This window comes from Musca autumnalis, unplaced genomic scaffold (genome assembly GCF_047663935.1).
Source record: "Musca autumnalis isolate F117 unplaced genomic scaffold, ASM4766393v1 scaffold_5, whole genome shotgun sequence".
Classification (NCBI taxonomy): domain Eukaryota; kingdom Metazoa; phylum Arthropoda; class Insecta; order Diptera; family Muscidae; genus Musca; species Musca autumnalis.
In genome coordinates this window covers 25,591,274-25,613,585 of record NW_027412088.1, presented here as the reverse complement: position 1 = coordinate 25,613,585, position 22,312 = coordinate 25,591,274, and the positions used below count along the sequence as shown (strand labels likewise).

The 22,312-nt window shown below is 36.2% G+C and overlaps 1 protein-coding gene across 11 annotated transcripts in view; it reads left to right on the top strand.

Moving 5' to 3' along the window:
- The first annotated feature begins 211 nt into the window (after window positions 1-211).
- LOC141386441 (monocarboxylate transporter 9) overlaps window positions 212-22,312 on the top strand; it is a 95,016-nt gene continuing 72,915 nt past the window's right edge. Inside the window, exons 1-2 of one of the 11 annotated variants that reach the window (XM_073954912.1) lie at window positions 212-418; window positions 7,168-7,446. The gene's annotated coding sequence lies outside the window, so the exon portion shown is untranslated. Of the gene's footprint in view, window positions 1,769-7,167; window positions 7,447-22,312 lie in introns of all 11 variants that reach the window. The other 10 variants (XM_073954916.1, XM_073954910.1, XM_073954907.1 and 7 more) reach the window with 10 other exon arrangements.

Sequence of the window (22,312 nt, the reverse complement as noted above, 5' to 3'; positions counted from 1 at the left end):
CAGCCACACAACAACTTGGTGGTATGGGAAAAATTTGTTTTTGTTTATTTTATGCGTTCTGTGTGCATATTGCCCCGCGCTGTTGTTGCTTTACGGATTCAATGCTACTTTTACTGCGTCCCAATGGCTGGCTGGCTGTTTGGTGAGAAAAAGATATGTGGTGTTTGCATTTTTATGCTTTTTGTGTTTCTAACACAGAAATATAAAATATTGTTGCGGCCCATTGGGGATCTCTCGCGCTCTAGCTATCGTGCGCTTTTTGTCCGCAAAGAAACACACATCACAAAAACCGAACAACTTTCGAGGAGGCGATAACAACCAGAGTCAGAGCTATAGAAGCAGCAACAGCAGCAAACACCGCCACATCAAGCAAGCCAGTCAACCAGCCAGCCAGTAAGCCATCCAGCTACATTAGCTAGTGAGTGAGCAAGCAAAAGTGAACAAGCAATCCAACCAGACCAGACCCACCAAGCAGTCAAACTGCAAACAGCCAGTTCACTTTAGGCAGTCGCAAGGAACGGTTGTTGGTTATTTCTAGAAACTAGAAATTTTTATATATTTTTCTTTTAAAAAATAAACACACACAGACATACAAACGAAGCACGCAGACGGTTAGTAAGAAAAAAAAAAATAAGAAACAAAAATAAAACATCAAGAGTTAAGAGGCGGCGGCGCGTGAATCGGTCGGTCGCTCGGTGGTATATAAGAGCCAGAAAAAGCAGCGGCGGACACATTAACGGAAGCAACAACAACATAAACATGGATAAAAATTACGAAATATTTTCAGTTTCTAGATGGGAATCCATCCATGGTCCAGTGGAAGTTAATTATTACCACTTTCAATTATTCTAAAGACCATGTTGAGTATTTGGGGAACGTATGACCGACTACAAACCCATGCAGCTGTAAATCATCATTTGCTGGGTGATTTTCCCCAAATACTTTCGTTTTCGCTAGTAATGGAGGTCATGCCGAACACAACGTTTCATGAATGAATCTCAGAATTGGTTGATATGGTTTTTTTTTTTGGGGTTTCGATTTTCGATGTCAACGCTCCACATACAACCTATCTCTACATAAATAACATAAAGGCACAAATACCGCCTAACCAATACCTGTAGCTCCACTCACTCACACACACGCAGATGAGTGTGTGGCTATAAAAAAAAACAACAACCAGCTTTTTTCTCTGCCCATTTCTTTTTCACGTTTTTTTGTCATCAAACGACAAATTTCAATTTTCCGCTCCCGCTCCACATTGTATCTGAAATCGTGCGCGGGTTTTTATTTGTTATTCTCATTAGAAGTGGAGTACGCGCAAAGCGTATGCGTTAACCGCTACTCAATCGAACTCGATAAAAATCACATGCACCCAGTGGGTTGTTGTTGTATTTGTTTTATTAATTTTCTTTAATTTGTAATTGGTGTTGTTGCTGTTGTTGCCATTGTTATTGTTGGCTCTGTTGCTGCCGATATTTGGTGTTTTGAAATACATGTTTGCCCGATGTACGGATTTATGGACGACGCGTATGAAAAATGCGTTTCTTGCGGTCGCGTTTGGTGTCAACGTTTCTTTTTTTTTTGATATAGTAAAAGAATTTTGAAAAGAGCGAGAGAGATCGAAAGAAGAGAAATAAACACATTCTTTCTTTGTGGTGTTATAAAAAAATCGACCAAAAAACTCATTGATAAAAATAAAACGGATAAATTAAAGAAAGAAAATAAAAATAAAAGCAAAAAAGTGTCTACAAAAAACAGAAAATTTACTGTGAAAATTTAAATTTAAGCCAAAAATAATTAAAATAAAAAATAAATAAAATAAATAAATAATAAAGAAATTAAAAACAAAAATTGTTTAAAAAACTATTTTTAAATTAAAATAAACATTGATCGAAATTTTCACAAAAATTGATTTCGCTTTCTAAGTTATTAGCTGTTACAATAAAACCAAAAACCTGGCTGAGATCCTAGAAGAAGAAACCCCCAAATTCCCAAAGGATGTGACCTAAATTTTGGGGACATAGCTAATAAAAGTTCTAGAAGTAACGGTCTAAAGTGATTGTAAAATTCACTTTGTGATTCTATTCTGGGAATTTAGCATTTGAAGTTACGTTTAATTCACCAAAACAAATTCTTGGGAGTTGGGTTATTCTTCCTATCTCCTTACATTACGTTCTGAACTTAATGAATTTATAGCTACATATTACATATTCGACGACCAAAGTAAAAGGAGGCAAATGTTTCCTATTTAAGTCTTTAACATGATATTTTCTTTTTATTCGAAACACATGTGAAATACAATAAGATTTCCAACTTATCTTACTTACAATCAACATTGCACTGAGGCTATAAAGAAAAAAGAGATTGGCGGTTGAATTTTTGGTTTTAGAAATGCATTGTGAACAAGTTGAAATTAGAATTTTTTAATACTAACAACTCCACTCTTTTGTGTTCGAATTTTCTATATGATTCATTCGTATTTAACTTGTACTAAATGGAAGGTAGATATTGAAAATATTTGAAAACTTTTTAAAGAATTGCAAGGATTGGAGAAGAACAGTTTCTAGATGAAAACATTACATTGATTTCATTTGACGTTTAAGCAATGGAATTGACAGTTGAAATCGAGTGGATTTCGGAAATTTAAAACGAGCATTAGACCTTTCAGAAATAAACAAAATTCCTCGATCTAAAGACAAAACTATTAACACGAATTTTGGAAAGTTGTTAAAAATGATTGAAGATATCGGTGATAATATTGTGAATGGTAGAACAAAATGACACAATCTTGGAAATTACACATTTTGTGGTGTAAAGGAAAATTCCGTAATTGATGCTATATGTCGGGAAAATGGTGTAAAAGGAATGTCTACTCCTAATCAATACGAATTCTGGAATGTTGTTAAAAATTATTGAAGATATCGGTGGTAATATTGTGAATGGTAGAACAAAATGACAAAATCTTGGAAATTACACATTTTGTGGTGTAAAGGAAAATTCCGTAATTGATGCTATATGTCGGGAAAATGGTGTAAAAGGAATGTCTACTCCTAATCAATACGAATTCTGGAATGTTGTTAAAAATTATTGAAGATATCGGTGGTAATATTGTGAATGGTAGAACAAAATGACACACTCTTGGAAATTACACATTTTGTGGTGTAATTGACGATGCTATATGTCGGTAAAATGGTGTAAAAGGAAGGTCTACTCCCAATCCTAATGATATAGACTTATCGAGAATCGATCTCGATATCTAAGAAGGGGGAGAAAGAAAAGGAGACCAACAAAGGAAGCTTCTTCTTCCAAACTTTTTTGCTGGGAAGGGACATATTACAGTGTTTGAAAGAAACTGACGTGGCTAATGCTCCAAGAATATACGGTCTCCCAAAAGTCCATAAAATGGATATCTCTTAAAACCCATCTGTTCATGCTTTTATCCTTATCCAGTCCTTTCTGATCCGGCTTTGGCTTCGGAATAGCTTTAGGTTCCGCGTTACTGCCAGAAGCAGCAGGCTTCACCTCCACTTTTTTGCTTGTCACTGCAGTCTCTTTCGAGTCTTTGGCTGAAGCAGTGACAGGGTTTGGGAGGAAGATTTTGTCCACCAAGAGCTCACATCTGGGTGCAATAGCATAAGTTCTATCGAGCTTCCTGACGTACTTGAGCTTACTCTTGATGAATATAATATCCCTCTTTGAATGCGAGTTCGCGTCCCTTACCACGAACTTGCGCAGATACGAAATCACACGTTTATAGTGCCTCGTATCTGCAGCCTCTTTGGCGGATATTTCAGTTACGTCGGTGTCCGTCGATGAGGTCTCCTTGGATTCCCCAACGCAAGCCGGAGACTTAGAGTCAGTGGCTATTGTTGGAGTTTCCGTTGATTCCTCATCGTTGGCCATCGACTTAGAGTCAATGGCTGTTGATGGATCTTCTTTAGATTCTCCAGCAACATCCATTGACTCAGTAGCAATCTGCCTCCGAAGCTTAGTATCGCCGGGTGCCGATATCAGACCAGGGGCTCAATTCTGTTTCTATTAAAATGTGAAATGAAAACTTTTATAAAGAAGAAAAATTTTATTTTTATAAATGAAAAAAATATAAAGGAAATATTTTTTATTTCAAATTTTCATAGAACAAGAATCCAGCCCCAGACTGGATTCGATTTGTTAGGGCTTGTGAACCTAGGTCCACAGCATCTTCGACCACATCACCGTCAGTGGACATGTCATCATCAGACCTCCTAGTTGACTCAGCTGGGATCACCGTAATGTCCAGTTCGTCGTCAGTGAGGGTGAGATTATTTAACAAGTAATCTGGTGGCATGGTCGGAACAAGTCTCTCTAGTTGGTCAAGGAGTTCCCTACTCTGTCTCTCACGACTGTCTCCAATAACTTTGAGATTTCCGTGTAGGTCGTCCCCGCCCAAGACTACGGTCCTGTCAGCCGTGAACTGATTTAGACCAGTTATGGCTAAAGCGTTTTCCTTTGACGTTGCCGGTTCGTCATCTATATTGCGGATTGAATTTTCTGCACTTGTAACAGTTACAGCTGTAGGTGCCAAGGCATCCACACCTAAGACAGCCGGACCACAATCGCTTGATCTTGACGTTACGTGGCTTGTGATCTCACCAACGCTTACCGCCGGTACTTTACTCCCTTTACGTCTTTTACCCATCTTAGTTGATTTGTTTAAGGGAACTACCCCGATCCAATTTTGGTCCACGGGGGGTTTAAAAAAGAAAACCCCCAAGGTCTTGGAAATATGTGAAGACAGCATCGCCTTCGGTTTCCCTCAAGCAGTGCTGACTCCACATCTCCCACCCCTTCCCATCCGCCACGCGAGAAGACGCGCCCAGTAGAAGATTGGCAACTTCTATGAAAAGACCCCTCCATATTCTACTGTAAGTCTACATGGTCTTCTGTGCAAAGAACCTTTGGTCTTCTTTAAGAAGATCTTAAGTATTCCAAGTGAATACCTGTGGTTTTTCTATGGCAAGACCAGATGGTCTTCTATGAGAAAACTGTTGGTATTCTATGGCAAATCTTCTATGAGAAGACCTGTTCATCTTTTATGAGAAAACTTTCGGCCTTCTTTAAGAAGACCTATTGGTCTTCATAAAAACATTTGTTACGAGAAGGCCGAATGTTCTTCCATGATCTTCAAAAGACCTGTTGGTGTTCTATCGGAAGACAATATTGTATTCTATCAGAAGGCATGTTGTTGTGGGGAGACAAAACGGTTTCATATGAGAAGCCTTATCTGTCTTCCATGTTAAGACCAGTTGGTCTGTTATGCGGAAATTTTTTATTCTAATATAAGAAGACTTCTAGGTTTTAAAAAGCTAGATATTATTTACTTTTATGGGTAAACCTAGAAGTCTTCTTATATTAGAATAAAAAGTTTCCGAATAACAGACCAACTGGTCTTAACATGGAAGACAGACAAGTCTCGTTATATGAAACCGTTTCATTGGCAGTACCTGATGGTCTTCTATAAAAACAACTTTTATTTATGAGATTGTTTACTATGGAAAGACCCGATGGTTTATTATTAAAAAGATCTGTTGATCTTCTTTGAAAAGATCTTTTGGTATTCTAGGTGATGACCTATTGGTAATGTCTTCAATGAAAAAATCATGAAAGTACCTGTAGTGGGATTCTGTAACTCATTTTTGCTGTTACCGACAAAAATCGGTAAAATTAAATCGCAAAATTATGACTAAAAACATAAAGAAAAGTTGGCATCACTGTTTGTGTCGGAGATGATAGCGACTACTTTTTATTCATCGTTAACTTGCCGAAAAATTTCGTTAATTATCGAAATTATAAGCATTTTAATTTTACCGACAATTATCGATAACAGCAAAAATGAGTTACAGAATCCCACTACTGTTGGCGGTCTATGAGTCTTCTATGAGAAGACGTATTGGTCTTCCTCAAAAAGACGATCAATCGTATGGCCTGTTCCTTTACTTTTGAAAATGGCAAAACCGACAAAAGTAGTAAAAAATGTATACTATGTTTACATTTACGAAATCCACTCGATTTCAACTGTCAATTCCATTGCTCAAACGTCAAATGAAATCCAATCGATTTCAGATGAGTTTTCATTTGACGTATACACAAAGGAATTGACAGATGAAATCGAGTGGATTTCGTAAATGTAAACATAGTATTAGACTGCTCCCATATGAATTGTATGGTGTCTTACTAGGCGTTTACACCAGACAGTTTGTCTTCAAATACAACTCTGATTTACTAACACATGCATACATTTGTCGTTTGTCTCTCAGCTGTCCAACAGTTTTTCACAGACAGCCAGGTTGACAAATTTTTGACATTTTTGTGAAAAAGAAGTAAGATGATAATTCAAATGTGCTGAAAAACAAAATATGTGAACGGAAAACAAAAAGAAATCGGTGATTTTCATTCATAATTTTACAACTGTTTTTGCAGTTGTCTGGACGCCTACGTCACATAGGCAAGTTGTGGGATTTTGACAACCAATACATGAAGTCAACTGTCCTGTCATTTGTAAACGCAACGTTAGTAACTAGGCGTTTACACCAGACTGTTTGTCTTCAAATACAACTCTGATTAACTAACACATGCATACATTTGTCGTTTGTCTCTCAGCTGTCCAACAGTTTTTCACAGACAGCCAGGTTGACAAATTTTTGACATTTTTGTGAAAAAGAAGTAAGATGATAATTCAAATGTGCTGAAAAACAAAATATGTGAACGGAAAACAAAAAGAAATCGGTGATTTTCATTCATAATTTTACAACTGTTTTTGCAGTTGTCTGGACGCCTACGCTACACAAGCAAGTTTTGGTTTTTTGACAATCAATACATGAAGTCAATTGTCCTGTCATGTGTAAACGCAGGGTATAGGAACCCTTTTCGAGTAAAAAGTGGTAAAACTTGAAGATTCTTGTACGTAAAAAAACAGAGCTATAACAACGCATTTATCTGTTAGACCCTATTCCCAACTTTTTATTTGCATCCTTTGGAAAATAGGAACCTGAAAAACCTTATAATTCGATTATTCTTCGGTGGAATCGATTTAAATATATGAAAATTCGATCAATGTTTTTATTTTAAATGCTTCACAAGTTAATTAATAATGTCGAACCCCTTGTCCTTGCAATAAAAAAACAACAGGAAGAAAATTCGTCCTAACATCCCCCACATACAAAAAAACTGTTTATTTCTTTCATTGAGAAAGGGGGCAACACATTTAACAACTTTTGTTTTTCTTTTAATCGCTTAATTCAACCCATAAAGGTAAATAATATCAATACCAACAACAGCAATAACAACAACGAAGAATAGTAACAACAAGTAACAAGATATCCCCAACAGCAGCAACAACAAAAGACAATTGTCAATAAACAGCGCAGCAGCCGCATTCATTCATACAGCATTTACTCACTGAAAAAGGTAAGTAACAACAACCATTATGAAGTGGAAGAAGAAGAAGAATGAGTAGTGTGGTGTGCTGCAGCACACCATACCATACGACACATTTACTCTGCAGTTGTATTGTACGTTAGTGTTCCCCATATATTGTAAATACGATGAGAATGGGAGAGTGAAAGAGCTCCAACATTATTTGGCACCCATTCACTCATCATCACTCATACTACAAATGGGGTTTGGGGAGCACGAAATATGTGTGAGAGTTGGATACATGTTATGCAGAGAAAGAGAGAAGGAGATTTTGTGTTCAGGTGGTATTACATTGCTGTTTTTCTGATCTTGGTAGGAGATGGAAGGAAGGTGTTTTTATTGTTGTTGTTGTTGTTCTGATGTCCATTTCACGCAATTGGAAGTGGTTTAACCGGCACTTCTAGTTAACAACAACAAAACAGCAACAAAAAATGACTACTACAAATAAAGGGTGCTAATCGATTGATTAATGCAGAGTGAGGCAGAGAACATTTTTGGGTCTCTCTTGTGCTCTCAATGAGCGTAAATTTGTTGTTGTTCACAACGTGTTAGCATCTACACAGGCTGTGAGCGATAACAAATTTACGCTCACTTAGAGCAAATGGGCTCTCTTGTGAGTCACAATGCCTCCTCCTGGATTAATGAATGCATTATTTTTTTAGGGTAAACAGTGACGTATACGTATTAAATGATTTTTTTTAAATACGTATGTAAATAGAGCTTTTTAAGTTAATTTTGAAACGGGTTCATAAATTATTTTGACTTCATTAGAATATATCTCTGTGGTTTTTGCTGTGTGTCACGTGTTGTTTAGGGGGGAATATTTTTTTTTTCTAAATTTCGTGGAATTTCCTACCCTTGTTTTCCCATTAACTTGGGTGTGATGACATTTTAAAGATAGGTGTGCCATCATCTTCATCATATGGTCAATATTTGTTTTTGAAAAAGCCATGGAAAAAAAAGCTTGCAAAAGAATTGTATGTTGAGAGGGATTGTAGTGTTTACTTTTAAGCCTAACCTTCAGTTTATGTTGTCTTTTTTATGAAATAGTTTCAGATTTCATGATTGATGATTGCAATTTTTTTTTATTTGAATAAGCATGTCGCAGGGACTTTTAGTTTATTTTGCATAATTATTACTGATAACGTTCGTTATCTCATACAACTAGAAAGGTTGTGAAATTCGTAAGCAGTACCTACGTGTGATTGCAGTGATTTTTCATATTTTTTATCAAAATGATAATAATTTAAGAAAATAAGTAGGCAGTAATTTTTATATGGGATTTAACAAAATTTACCACCAAATTATGAATCACGTGTTGACTTTATTATGACTATTAAAAAAAGGTGTTAATTTGGGGAGAATGTCGTTTACAGACGGGCATGAGAAAAAAAAACAAAATTTAAAACTTTGAGGTCATATTTTTGATGTTGATTCGAATGTCACAAATCGCGGACGGAAAATATTTTCATATACCGTCCAAAACCGAGTAAATCTGGTATGCGATGGAAACTGAATTGTTTTCAAAATATATGTGATTCGAACAACAACGATTGATGGTTAGGTATAAAAAGTTTTTTTTTTGGAAGCAACAAAATGTGGATGCATTAAACATACATAAATAAATTGAGATTGAAAGTTGCTTCACATGCCTTGGCAGAATAATAAATGACAATAGTGGAAAACACGAAGATATACTAAACCGAATCAACAATTTTTCTCCAGACAGACAAAACTAAGAATGAATTATAAGACAGACACCGAACTTACTTACTTAGCTGGCGCATTACAGAACATTTGTTCCATAGATCGAACTAAGAAAAGATCTCTAGAGTTGGGCAATCTAGTTCCCGGAGCGGATCGATCTTTCTAGTTCCTTTTCCCAAAAGGAACTAGTTCCTTAAAGTAGTTCCATAGTTCCGACATCGATATAGTTCAACGAATTTTTCTCTTTCATCGTTCTTTTTATTCCAAATGGTTCCGAGACCGAAACAGTTCAACGAATCTTTCTCTTTCGTCGCTCTTTTTGTTTTTTTTTTTTCGTTCCAAATAGTTCCGAGACCGAAATGTTTTCATTGTTTGGTGGATGAATTGACATTGCAGCGAACAAACAGCAACAACGAAAGATCGACGTAGGCATTAAATTGAAGGAACGAGAAAAACGAAATGAACTATAGTAACTAAAGAGTTGGATATAGTTCCAATAGTTTCTTGTCCGGAATATTTCCTTGGAACTAGTTCGTTCCGGAACTACACAACTCTAATGATGTCCAATTCTCTCCGTCTTGTCATCTCTTCATCCACTTGTTTGCGCCATCTATTCTTTGGCCTGTCAATTCTGCGTGCACCGCCATGTGGCTCAAATTTATACGCCTTTTTAGCAGGTTCATCATCGCTCATTCTTATTATATGGCCTAGCCAACGCAATCGCTGCATCACGATACGTTTAACAATATTGATGTCGTTGTATAGCAGATACAGCTCGTGGTTCATATGACATCGATATTCACCGTCAACGCAGATTGGTCCGTAGGTCTTCCGAAGAATTTGTCTCTCAAACACGCCAAGCACTGCCTTATCTGCTTGCGCAAGTACCCAGGCACGGGTAGTATTAGTGTTTTGTAAAGCGTTATTTTTGTTTGACGAGTTGTGGCTTTGTTTTTAAACTTCTTACTTAAGCCAAAGTAGCATCTGTTGGCCAATACAATTCTTCTTCTTATTACACAACTGATGTCGTTTGTTGTGTTTACGGCGGTGCCGAGGTATACGAAGTCTTTTACTGCCTCAAAATTATAGGAACCAACTTCAACAGTTGGTCCGATCTCAATGGACGCATTGCGCGTCGACACCATTAGCTTGGTCTTCTCGCCGTTTACCGCCATACCCACTTTAGCAGATTCTCCTTCGACCTTCATAAAGGTATCGGTTACTACTTTTACTGATCGTCCCATGATGTCTATATCATCAGCATAAGCAAGTAACATGTGGCTATTGGTGTAGATTGTGCCACTTCCTTTGACGTTTGCCTCTGGTATAACCTTTTCTAGCAGAATGTTGAAAATATCACACGAAAGGCTGTCTCCTTGCCTGAAACCTCTTCTGGTACAAAACTCTTCGGAGAGGTTCTTCCCAATTGTGTCAGTTAGAATCATTTTACAAAGCCAAATGAGCTTTGCGGGTATACCAAAATCAGACGTGGCTTGGAATACCTTTGAACGTAGCGGGCTGTCGAAGGCTGCTTTATAATCGACAAAAAGGTGGTAGGTGTCGATCTGCATCTCTTGGGTCTTCTCCAGGATTTGTCGCAGGGTAAATATCTGGTCAATGGTGGACTTGCCAGGTCTAAAGCCGCATTGGTATGGTCCAATTATTTCGTTGACCATTGGGCTTTAGTCGTTCGCACAATATCCCTGACACTATCTTGTAGGCGATAGGGAGAAGATTTATGCCCCTATAGTTGGAGCATAAAGTCTTATCTCCTTTCTTATGGACGGGACATAGGATGCTCAGATTCCAATCGTCGGGTACGCGTTCTTCCTGCCAGATGGAGCTAACTAGCTGATGCATGTACCTTATCAGCGTGTCGCCTCCGGTTTTAAACAGCTGGGCTGGTAGGCCATCAGCTCCTGCTGCCTTATTATTCTTCAGCCGGTTTATTGCTGTCTTTACCTCATCTTGGCCGGGTGGTATACATTCAATACCATCTTCTGGGATTGGATCTGTGGTATCTTCGTCGACTTCGATACTATTGGAAGCCAACAGTTTGGAAAAATTCACTTTCCATATCCTTAGCACACTATCTGTATCAGTTACCAGATTACCTTGCTGGTCTCTACAGGAGGATGAGCCAGTTCCAAAGCCATCAGTTTGATGTTTCACTCTTTGTTAGAATTTTCGGACTTCATTCTGTCTCCTGTGCATCTCGATTTGTTCACACTCCCGCTTTTCCATCTCTCTCTTTTTCCTGCGGAAAAGACGTTTCTCCTCTCTCCTTTTCTCTCGATACCTCTCTCGTGCGCTACGCGTTGCTACTGATTGTAAAGTAGCCCTATATGCAGCACGACACTCCTGGTCATACCATGGATTCCTTGGTGGAGGTCTCTGGTATCCAAGTACTGATTTTGCGGCTATTTGCATGGAGTGGGCAATGTTTTGCCATTGTCCTGATATGTTATCGGGACGAGGAGACACCGAACACTGTACACAAATATACAGGAATGTCATTGAAGATCGCAAGAAAATTTAGTTGGAAAATTCTTGTCAACAAAGAGGATGCTATAAGCTGTTAGAATAATACAATGTAATTGTTATTGCAGCATTTGCTTTATATTTTTATAAAAATAATTATACTGTTTTAAAGCCAATAATTCCCTGATGGTGACCGTCGATAATAGTCGAAATATCGGAAGAATAACTCAGCATTAAATACAAATTTTGTTTTTTATTTTTATTGACCTCCAGCCAAATGAAGAGAAGAAAAAAAAACTGAAAATGGAAGACAAAATTGTCTTCTATGCGAATATCTGTTGGTATTCTATGAGACGACCTGTTGGCTTTCTATGAGAAAACCTGCTGCTCTTCGATGAGAAGACCTCTGGACCTTCTTCAAAACGACCTATTCGTGTTCTATGAGAAGTGATTGTTAGTATTCTTCAAAAAGACTTATTGGTATTCTATGGGAAGACCGGAGGGTCCTTTAAAAGAGGACCTGCTGCTCTTTTTCAAAAAATTTGTTGGTTTTCTTCTTCAAAAAACTTGTTGGTATTCTATGGGAAGACCAGGGGGTCCTTTAAAAGAAGGCCTGCTGCTCTTCTTCCAAAAACTTGTTGATTTTCTTCCAAAAGACCTTTTGGTCTTCTAGGGAAAGGCCTATTGGTTTTCTTCAAAAAGAAATGTTGGTCTTCTATGGAAAGACCAACTTGTCTTCTATGAGAAGACCAAATTATATCCCACGATAAGATTTGTTGATCTTCTATGGGAAAACCTTTTGTTTTCCTATGAGAAGACTCTTTATGGGAAGACTAAATGTTTTCTATGAGAAGATCAAATGTTTATCTATGGGAAGACCTGTTGCTCTCTTGTCAGAAGACCTTGTTGTTTTCTGTGATAAGACATTTAGTGTTCTGTGACGACCTGTTGGTCTTCTACTAAAAGGCCTGTTGGTGTTCAACGAAAAGGCCTGTTGATCTTTCATGAGACGACCTGTTTTGCTCGTCTGTGAAAAGATCTGTTGACCAACTAAAATGGCTGGTGGGCACAATAATGCTTGGTTTACATCAGCCATGCACGCGGCTTTACGAAAAAGTTAACTACAACTCTCTTTCCCATACAAAAACCCAAAATATCATTCTCTTCTTGTGCACCATTGGTTTACATTTACGAAATCCACTCGATTTCAACTGTCAATTGCTGTGAGTATACGTCAAATGAAATCTCATCTGAAATCCTTTGGATTTCATTTGACGTTTATGTAATGGAATTGACAGTTGAAATCGATAGGATTTCGTAAATGTAAACTTACTGTAACTATCGAATGGAGTGTTTGTTTTTGGCCCAAACATTGCACATTAAAAATAGTGGATTCTTGCAGGTTCTGGAACAAAAAAAAAATGTTTTTATATCTAAAACTGTGCGCGTGTAGTCTTCATAATGTTGAAATAAATAGGTATTCCTATTCTGACCCATTTTTTGGACGCTAGCTTCTAAATATTATTCCAAGATTGACAGATAGATATGACGATCTCATCTATGAAGCCATCGGGAGCTATCCTCTTGATTTACAGTAGCTTTGGTATTTTCCCATAGCTTCAGTGGATTTTCTCCACTCTATATAACCTCCAATCGAGACAAATATGTTGAATTTGTCAAAAATTAAAATCCTAGTGGGTTTCCCCGAGGATAATCAATTTTTCTCTATATCAGACATTATAGGTTCTTCCTTGCTACACTTTCATGATCTTTTATTATTTTAATTACATTTTGAATAGTTCTTTTTGTTTTATGGCGTATAGTTCCTGCTAATATATGCTTCTCTAGCGCTACAGGGTCAACCCTTTCTTCCTGAAGAGAATAACTTTAAATACAAATATGGCAAGATATTTTTGGGAGGCAAATGGGTTATAAATATTCAAAGCAATCGCAAACCTGGAAAGATATAAAAAGTGAGAATAATTTAAATTAAATAAAATTATGTAATCGATATTGAAAGGATTCTTGTTCCTAATTATTTGTTTGATTTCTTTATTACTGATTTTAGATTATTTTTCTTGAAGCTGTTTTACATCAGCCATTCATGGTAAAGAAGTCTAAAATAGTCTTGTCATTGTTATGCCCTTACTTATAAAAAAACGTGCAAATTCACACAAAAATGATATTGAAAGTTTTTTCCCAAGAATTATTTGTGTTATCTACAAATTAATTTTTTTGTCAATGAATTTGATAAGATGTTCTTCGTTCCACTGTTTTAGTTTTATATTTAGATACAGACGAAAGACAATGTCGCAGGAGAATTGTGTAGCATAATTAAATAACCTATATAGATATAATGATATCTGGAAAGACAGACGCATGAAAGTGAATGACATATATATAAATATATGGTATGTTCCCGCACTTTATAAAGGAAACCCAAAATTGGTAAAAGTAGTAAACATTTCAAACACTTTTTAGTACTGGTATTTACATTTAACATTAACATAGCATATTTAAAATTTACAGTATGTAAGAGCTGGAAACGAAAAATTGCTACGTTATAGAGAAAATAAATTCTAAGGAGGCTGTTTTCTGTGACAATCAATATTTATGGTTTACAAAACTATCTATATAGATAATAATTCATTATCTAATCCTTCTTTATAGAGAAGTTCGACTGTATATGTTATGTATGCATTCATGGTGTAAGAAAGAAGGTGATACAATAATAGCAACCTATGTCTTCATTTGCTGTCAAAACATATTTTTAATCAAAAATAAATAACAAATATTTCGCTTCTATAAAAAATATCTGTGTACAACATCTTTGTTTAAGCTTCGCGAATAATATTTCAATGTTTTCTTCTAACTTTTGTGGATATTTCGCGCAAAAAAAATTTGACAGCAAATGAAGACTACAACCTAACCTCAACTATTGGATCACCTTGTTAAATTCGCCTTGGTATGCATTATAATTAAAATATGTATTTTAATTTTTTTCTTAAATTGAATACAATTTTCATAAAACATTTTATCACATTGTTGTTATTCCACAATTTATACTCAATTACCACAGTTCATATCAATAAATGCTTTAACTGACAACACTGTGAACCGAAATTTTGGGGGGTGGAAAATTCCTTTTGGGGATGAAAGCTCTTGGTGAGTATATACAGAACCCAGAAGGACAGATCCGCCGTGAGTCGAACTTTTGAGATATGGCGTGATGAATATTTTGCTGGATACCCTATAAGTCCACAGATATTAGCGTTATATCTTTGTCCGCTGTTGTTTTAGCTTATTTTTGAGATCACATTTCTTCAGCCAAATCAAATGAAGATTATTTTCGTAGAGCATTTTGACCTTCTATCTCGCTTCCTTCAATGTCATTTTCGTCCTTTATTTTAAGAGCAGCTATAAAAGTACCACAAGTTGACGTTTTTTAGCTTCGATATGTTCTGCAAAAATGTCGCTCAGAAAATTTTAGGTACGGCTCTCATTGACAACAAATCGATTTTGTCGCGTTTTAATAGTCATTTTTTTACATTTACTCCTGTTTGCTCAGAAAAAAACTGTGTTTGTGTTTTTTGGTATGTTCTGTAACAAATATACAAAAAACAAAATATAGTCTTTTTCTGAACAAAAACAGGGTAAATACACAAAACGACCACCAAAACGCGACAAAATCGATTTGTTGTCAATGAGAGCCGTACCTAAAATTTTTTAGCCGACATTTTTGCAGAACATATCGAAGCTAAAAAACGTCATCTTGTGGTACTTTTATAGCTGCTCTAAAAATAAAGGACGAAAAGGACATTGAAAGAAGCGAGATAGAAGGTCAAAATGCTCTACAAAAATAATCCTCATTTGATTTGGCTGAAGAAATGTGATCTCAAAAATAAGCTAAAACAACAGCGGACAAAGATATAACGCTAATATCTGAGGGCTTATTGGGTATCCAGCAAAATATTCATCACGCCATATCTCAAAAGTTCGACTCACGGCGGATCTGTCCTTCTGGGTTCTGTATATACTCAGCAAGAGCTTTCATCCCCAAAAGGAATTTTCCACCCCCCAGACTTCGAGCTCCATTTTGTTGCACAGTGCAATCAGTAAAAATTTGTTATTCTAATTATGCCGTTTTTTGCATTTTTTTTTTTGCAAAACAAAATGCATTTGATAGCAACACCCTGTAATCATGTTTACGAAGTGTTTTTGTATGACGATGTCGATGTTTTGTCTCGTGTCTGCTAGCTGGCGCTGACATATTTGTCTGTTTGTGCCGTCAATAAGAATATTTTTCTTTTCTGCAGTGATTTAACCTGCTCGGCTCTCACACATACTCGTACTTGGAGGGCATTCTGATCAATGAATGATTGTGAGATTGCGAGTTGTAAGATTCTCTCAGTAAATAATCGTATGTAGAATCTTATTGGTAAACAACATGATCTTCACGGCGTCAAGTAAAGGGTCCCGCCGAATGGAAGAAAACTCTGTTTATTAGTTCGGTTTAATGTAATGCCAGTGGTATGCATAATATGACCGATAATTGTATTACTTATACCAATTTCAGATACAAGCAGCTTAAAAGAAAATATAAATATTCTGGGATATGAAGAAGCTGGGCAGACCAGACCAAAACTCTATACATCATTATAGAAAAGGTTTTAAAAAGGCTCAAAGGGGGACTCCTTTTAATTGATTTCAAGAAAGATTTCTTGCAAGGAAAGTCAACGTAAACCCGGTCAGAAGTTGAAGCGGATCTTGAAAAATCTTGTCATATACGAACTGTAGGCCGTGTGTTGCACAGAGCCGAGTATTATGGCGAGTTATGAGAAAAGAAACCATTTAATCGTAAATATGGAGTAATGTTCGCTAAAAAATATGACCATCCACAATTCGTCTGAAATGCGGTTACTTTCTCTGACGTTCTTCCGCTGCGATGGATGGGGGTGGTCCCCATGTACGGCATTCACACTGTACCTCTGTACTGCATGCGCGACTGAATCAGTAAGAATGATATCCTAGCCTGCATATTAGTCTCGTTGGTGTAGAGGTTCCGTTTATACCATTGGAACTCTCTCTAGATCATGAAGATCTCTCCTGACTTGCCTGGGAGGGGGAAACCTGTCCATTAAATCGTGACAGGGATAAAAACCAAGTGGGAACTGCATCTGTTGTGCTGATGCACAGGTAAAACACTCGTATCCTCAAGAGGATGCTCCACTGGTGTCATGAGGAGGAACCTTTTGCAGTCCTCAGGGGGGCATTCCGACAGTTTTGAATATTCTTCCACTGCGCATCGCTAACATTTACACACCACGCTGGCGTCGCATAGCTTACCACGGACCTGTCTAACCTCTGCTGTCTGTAGAATACCTCAAGAGGTCTTTTATTGTCTATAGAAGACCTCAGAAGGTATTCTAGTGTCTATAGAGAATTCAAGAGATCTCCTGTTATGTATAGAAGATCTCAAGAAGTTTTCTGCTGTCTATAGAAGATTTCAAGAGGTCTTCTGCTGTCCATAGAAGACCTCAAGAGGTCTTCTGTCTTTAGAAGACCTAAAGAGGTCTTTGCTGACTAGGGAATACCACAAGAGGGCTTCTGCTGTCTATAGAAGGCCTCACGAGGTCTTCTTCTGTCCGTAAAAGAACACAAGAGAGCTTCCGATGTCTATAGAATACTTCAATAGGTCTTCTGTTGCCTATAGAAGACCTCAAGAGGTATTCTGCTGTCTATAGAAGACTTCAAGAAATCTTCTTCTGTCTATAGAATAACTCAATAGGTCTTCTGCTGTCTAACGCTTCGTAAGATGTCAAAATGGTTTTTTTGTCATCACCCCAAGCACTGCAGGCCAGCGACTTGAGGACTTTTTACCTTAAACAAGCGCACTTTAAGGGAACATTTGTTAACTTTTATGGCGAACATAACCGAAGAAGTGAGCCGGCAATGCCATCTTTCATAACTTTAAATGCAAATATGCCAAATTAATACCAACCTGAAAACAAAATAAAAAATATCATAATTATTATTAATTTAATTTACATTAAAAAGTTGCCATAACTTTTTAGTTCTGATCTCAAGATCATGACATTGATGGCGGTAACTGGTGTTGCAATCTCACAATGAACTCGTCTGCCACAGTGTCGTTTGTGTCAATTGTCATTTTAATTGGTCCATTGTCTTAGGAAGTATGGATTTGTCCTAGGAAAAAACAGTTCCGTCGTCTTTACGTGTGCACATTTTGGACCAATCGTTTATTGTATTCGAGAGTTACCGTGTGTACTTTAAGGGAACATTTGTTAACTTTTATGGCGAACATAACCGAAGAAGTGAGCCACCCAAATCCATCTTTCATAACTTTAAATGCAAATATGCCAAATTTATTTTTTTTTACCACCCCTCAGTGATATTTCGGAATCCCTCCAAAAATACTACGAGCATAACTTAATACCAACCTGAAAACAAAATTAAAAATATTATAATTATTAATTTAATTAACATTAAAAAGTTGCCATACTTTTTTAGTTCTGGTAATGACATTGATGGCGGTAACTGGTGTTGCAATCTCATAATGAATTCGTCGGACACAGTGTAGTTTGTGTCATTTGTCATTTTAATTGGTCCATTGCCTCAGGAAGTGTGGACTTGACCCCGGAAAAAACAGTACCCTCGTCTTTACGTGTGCACATTTTGGACCAATGGTTTATTGTATTCGAGAGTTACCGTGCGCACTTTAAGGGAACATTTGTTAATTCTTATGGCGAACATAACCGAAGAAGTGAGCCAGTAATGCCATCTTTCATAACTTTATTAATTATTTTGTTACCACCCCTCAGTGATACTTCGAAATCCCTCCAAATACACTACGAGCATAACTTAATACCAACCTGAAAACAAAATAAAACATATCATAATTATTATTAATTTAATTTACATTAAAAAGTTGCCATACCTTTTTAGTTCTGATCTCAAGATCATGACATTGATGGCGGTAACTGGCGTTGCAATCTCACAATGAACTCGTCGGCCACAGTGTCGTTTGTGCAGCAATGCCATTACGGCTGAAGTATGAGAAACTTTCGACACAATGCAACATATTGTACAACACTTAACACCGAACTTAAGGCACTGAGCTGAGCTTATACTGTTGCATTAAAACATGTTTCGGGGTTTTCAATGAATGAACGAAAGAGCTATGTGTTGTTTTTTGTTTTCGTTGTATCCAGTTTGAGGCCAAGCAGCAGACAGACAATGCCGAAGTATCGAATACATTTTTGTTCTCATGATTATTTATGTAGTATTTCTTCATTGAACCTGAAAAGGCAAAAAAGGAAATCGATGAACCATTCTGTTGTTGGCTGGTTATTGTTTTGTTTTTGGCTATTTTCGCACTGTCTAATGAGGGAACACTGTGACGGGAGGGGTAGTTCATTTTGTTGTTGTTTTTAGTGTAGAACACTGATTCTTAAGAAGAAAATACATACACCAAATTCATTCTCGTGTTTTTTTCTTGAGGAACGCTTTTTAACGATACCAGGCAGTCGGGCAAATGCTTTGAGAAAATGTTTACGCAGCACAGTGTGTTTAATATTACCTTAATTCGTTTTATGCTGTTTACGTTTGTTGTTGATAAATCAGTTGAGGCAATGTTGAAATGTTTGCTGAACATTCTAGAATAAACAATAAAAATGCATTTGGTTTTATTTATTTAAAACAAAACATTTGTGTTTCAATTGCAAACATTTTTGCATAATAAACAATTTAAATGAAATATATTTAGATCTTTTTAAAGATATATCAGGAAAAATGTCTAAAATTGTCTTTTCCATTTCAAAAAAATCAAAAAAAAAATTTGATACTACATCAATGATTTTTGGTACATAGATTAAGAAAAAAATCAGCATTCCAAATCTGTTTTCGTTACTAACTTTGATCGTTGCGCGCAAAAGATATGACCGTTTTAATTATGATAATTAGAAAAAATTCTAAAAAAAAATCGCGGCTTAATATAGTTAGCTGTTATATCCTATTATCGTTAACTGAATTCGTAACCTTTGCGATGATGCAAAAAATAATCGCGAAGCCTCAATGGATTCGCGAAAAATCGAATTTGTTAAATAATTTCACGTATTTATAAACATAGTTTTGAAACAATAGCGCTCATACTTACGAAAAATATATAAAAAAATTATAACAGCATCCAGACATTTTGAGGAATAAAATGAAACCTAAGTTGTGAAGGTTGGAGCTATAGTATTCATGTTATTTGCAAAAATACGAAGAAAACATTACGAAAAAATTAAAATCATATTATTCTAATTTTATTTTTTTATGGTTTTATAGGAAAATTTGGAGAAAAAATGTTTGAGTTCTTCGGCATTTTCGTCAAAATTTTACGCAATAATGATGATATTCCGTTGTAACAAATTTTTCGCTTATAGTTTTTCTATTGGCGAATATTTTTAGAACATTATATTAAATCACAAGGAATTCCAATTGTGGAATAACGTTAAAATAATGTTATATTGAATATTACAACATTTGAGACGCATATAAACCGCGTAATTATAAAAATGACATGATGCGCATACGATTTTCGAACACAGCGAATCAATCCCTTTTATTTTATGTACAGTTTGTCAAATTCTATTTGGCGGCCACGATGTAGCATCTGCTGCATTTAAGGGTGCAAAATACAGTAAAATGGTCATAATTTCCGCGAAGTTCATTTGCATTTTATGCGCATCCGATTTCAATAATCACCATTAAAAAATACATCATTCTATGCCGTTTCAATGCGATCCATCAAGAACCGTGGATGTAGCATCGCACTAAATTTTAAGAAAAAATCTATTATATCTCTGGATTTACGAGAGTTTTTAAATATCTGTTTTCGCGCAGTTTAAACACGCGTATCGATCTATTTATTTAAGTAGAACTGACACATCCAAAACGCGTTTTAATATGCGATATTTTCAAAATAATTTTTTGCAAATTTTCGAAATTTGAGGGGTATCATATCCGCCGATCTAGTGGGTGGATTTTTACGCGTCGTGGCTTGTTAGATTCAGAACGTAAAAAAACTAAATTTACGCGGGTTTCCACGGAAATCGAATGACGTTTGTAAATTTTAAACCAAAAAAATAGGTTTTTGAGAAAAATTTACGCACAAAAATTTCGTGTTTAGGCGCAGATTACTGTGATCCTGTGAGGGCTACACCCTCATGTTATACATCAAAAAATGCGAAATCGCGAGTACTACAATCCAATAATAAGCTTTTAGGGAAATTCATCTGCGCGTCCCGATTAGAGCAAAAATTCAAAAAACCCCATTTTTCAGGTTTCAAAATGTCAGCATCCGTTTGAGGTAGATACAGTGGATATATTAAAAAATCATACATTAGAAACTTCAACTCTGAAGTGTGCTCTTTAACTTCTCCTTTGAGCATTAAACTCTACATTGTGTTGTAAAACCACTAATTGGAAAATAACTTAATAAAACTCGTTTATTTCAACGATTTTTTCCGATTTTTTTACATTAGTACGACCACAGCTTCCGCTAAAATTATTATTTTAAGAAACCCCTCGGTGAATCGGGCTAAAACAGTTTATTTTACCGAAATACGGTCAAAAGTTATGGTATAGTAAAACTGATCGCGAGTTACAATACCCCATACCTCAGTTTCAACATAAGTTAATTTTCCACAAAAAGCTTGATATAAGTCTTATATTTTTTATACCCTTTGCTTTATGGTTATACACTATGTGATGATCTGAAATGTGAACCATTAAAATAATGGTTTTAGGACCCAATTTGGTCATGTCTATCTGTACCACAAAATGTCAAGCAAATTCAGGCGTTAATGTGTCAAATGTGCTAAAAAAACTTGCTGCAGCATCTAAAATGGCTGATGATACCACAGAACAATCCCACAATTGACTCGCAGGAAACATCAACCAGGGGTCATCACTTCAACAATTATGGGCTTTTGTTCGAGTAGTTATTTGTTCACCATAGGATTTGTTAAAACGTATCTCTGGTCGGTCTTGCTGTACGCCTCAGAAGCATTGAAGTTAAAAGCTGTTGACATAAAGAAACTGGAATCCTAAAAATCCCATGGACACATTTGATACCCAATTCAGTAGTTCTGACAAGGGTTAATCGAGAACGTGAACTCATTACAACAATAAAACGAAGGAAAGTGTCATATCTTGGACATATAATGAGGAACCGAAAATACAAGCTGCTCCAAACCATAATCGGTGGAACGATAGAAGGGAAGCCATCCAGAGGACGGAAAGAATCATCATGGATTGACAATATACTGAAATGGACCGGCATTGGAAATCTCTCAATCCTACTGAGTGAAGCCAGAAATAGAGAAGCTTTTATGGAGATCACGAATAATATATGAATATACCTTAAAATTTGTAACAAATGAGGCGTTCAGAGCACACTTCGACTAACTCCATAAAACAAAAAGTTGAGAAAAGCAATGATGAAATGTATATTGTTTTTTAAAATTCCCCTGATAATATGGATTCAAATATATAATGTAGAATACATAATAGCAGGTATAGCTTTCATCTAACGGTATATAAAATAAAATAAAAAAATAGTCAACAAACAATCGTTAGTAATGTTGTGGCAATGGTGGAGTTA